Raw genomic sequence first — 2,636 nt, forward strand, 5'->3', positions numbered from 1 at the left:
CCTTTGAGTTGTTTTTCTCAACAGGTAGTTAGAACTGGTTTGTGTCGATAAGCTGGCTGATCATCCTTATTTTACTAGATCCAAAGGTCCTACAGATTCCTTCCCCAATCAAAGTTCACAAAAGGGAGAAGCAGCAATGGGTGATAACAACGAAGAAATTGACCTTACTGATGTCGTGGTAGCTCAGCCCGTCCTTGCCGATCAGAATGAACTGATCCTGCAGTTGATACAAAAAATTTCTGAGATGAGGGTCGATATGTAGAGAAAACAAGATTTGCCTCCTCTGATTTTTACTGTCAATGCTCAACTAGATGGAAGACCTCCAGCTCAAATTCCCCCTCCTAACGTGGAACAAGCTCAGAACCCGCCCTCAAGTCATGCTCGTAATCCCTCCATCATTAACCTTACCACCCAAAACCCCCATTACGCCTCAACCTCTTATTAAACACCACCCCCTCCTCAAAATACCAGCCTCCAAGCACCACTCCCTTCCCCTAATGCAAACCACCAAACTGGCCTACCCCCTCAGAGCCAAAATGTTAACCGCTCGCACATTTCTCTCCATCACCAAAATCAACATACCAACCCTCAGACTTTCCCTCGAAATTATCAAGCCACTCAAAATGCCCAAAGTCCCTCTATTGCTCCACCACTACCACAAAAAGCCACTTTCCAAATACCGGTCCCTAACGAGCATGACGCCCATGGTTCGGAGCTCGACCGCTATGAGGAGAGGGAAAGAGAGTGGAGGTCAAAGGAAGAGACCGCCAAGATAGAGATGAAAGAGGAAATTAGAAAAGCCATGAAGGTGTTGAACTGCATTCCTGAGGTCGCCGGGTTGAGTTACGAAGACCTGTGCATTCATCCGAATTAGGACCTCTCGGAAGGGTTCAAGGTGCCAAAATTCGACATCTTCGGAGGAACAGGGAACCCCTTGGCACACTTGAGGGCCTAGTGTGACCAACTTGTGGGAGTTGGGAGAGACGAAGCCTCGTTAATGCGGTTTTTTAGTCGAAGTCTAAGCAGAGAGGCTCTAGAATGGTTTACGTCTCATGAAACGAGACAGTGGTCTAGCTGGAATGCTTTGGCTAAGGACTTCATCGAATGATTCTCCTACAATGTGGAGATCGTTCCTGATCGTTACTCCTTGGAGAAGATGAAACTGAAGCTGACCAGAAGTTACAGAGAATTCACATATAGATGGCGAAAGGAGGCAGCTAGAGTTAGACCTCCTATGTCAGAAAAGGAAATTGTCGAAGTGTTTGTGCGGGTGCAAGAGCCTGAATATTATGACAAAATCATGTTGCTCGTTGGAGCAAAATTTGCTGAGATAGTCAAAGTAGGTGAGACTATCGAAGATGGATTGAGAACCGGGAAGATTGCCCGTGTTGCTGCCTCACCCGGATCCTCGGGCTTTTTGAAGAAGAAAGAGATGATGTGTCCTCTATCTCTTATGAGGGGAAGAAGACCCTAAGGAAATCAATCATCATACCAAGGTCATTCTCGACCTTCACAGAGTTCATACACGGCTTGTTATGCACATGTTGATTACAAAAATACTCCTCCCACCAGTTACCAAAATGCCCCTCCTCCCAGTTATCAAAATACTCCCCCTCCTAGCTACCAAACTTCCCTTACTATCTACCAAACTCCCCCTCCAGTTTACCAAACCTCATCTCATCACTACCGAAATGTCGCCCCCCAACTGTGCCAACATTCAGACAAATTACCAAATGCCTCCCCCAATGTACCAAACCCCAGCTCCACTTTACCAAAATACCCCCTCAAACTACCAAGCTCCACAACCAAAATACCAAACCAACTCATATCCCAAGCCCCCCGTCCGAATGCTCCAAATTATCGACAAATGCCTCCCCCTCAACAAGGCAATTACGATCCCTCCCGTCCCAGATTTGAGAAGAAGCCTGCTAGAATTTTCACTCCGTTTATTGAAAGCCGAAAAAAGCTATTCGAACGATTAACTGCGGCGGGATATATTCATCCAGTGGGGCCCAAGCCGGTTGACATTAGCTCAAAGTTTTACAGACCTGATCAGAGGTGTGCGTATCACTCCAATAGTGTTGGACATGATACCAAAGATTGTATCAACCTGAAGCTTAAGATCCAAGACCTGATTGATCAGAATGTGGTCTCTCTTCAGACAGTCACGCCCAATGTCAATAGTAATCCTTTGCCAAATCATGGAGGCATCACTATCAATATGATAGAGACAGACGATGAATGGTGCGTGACGAAGACAATAGTTCTGATTGCTCCTGACGAACTGGAAAGGGTTGTAGCTTCGTTGTGCATCAGAGAGAAGAAAAAGTTTGTGATTCTGACACCCGAGAAGGTTGTTGCCTTGGTGCCGAGAGAAACCCTTGCCCGACCAAAATTTGTGATTGAAACGACTGTTACTCAAGGCATGACCAGATCTGGCAGGTGCTACACACCGGAGGAATTGGCCCAAGGGGGGCAGAAAAAAGGATTAGACTAAAAGGCCGATTAGTGAAGCTGAAGCTGAAGAGTTCTGGAGGACAATGCAGCTGAAAGATTATTCAATTGTGAAGTATTTGGAGAAGACAGCAGCTCAGATTTCTGTATGGGCTTTGTTGATGAGTTCACAACTGCATAGG

The sequence above is a fragment of the Solanum tuberosum genome, unplaced genomic scaffold (assembly GCF_000226075.1).
Source record: "Solanum tuberosum cultivar DM 1-3 516 R44 unplaced genomic scaffold, SolTub_3.0 scf00012, whole genome shotgun sequence".
NCBI classification, from domain to species: domain Eukaryota; kingdom Viridiplantae; phylum Streptophyta; class Magnoliopsida; order Solanales; family Solanaceae; genus Solanum; species Solanum tuberosum.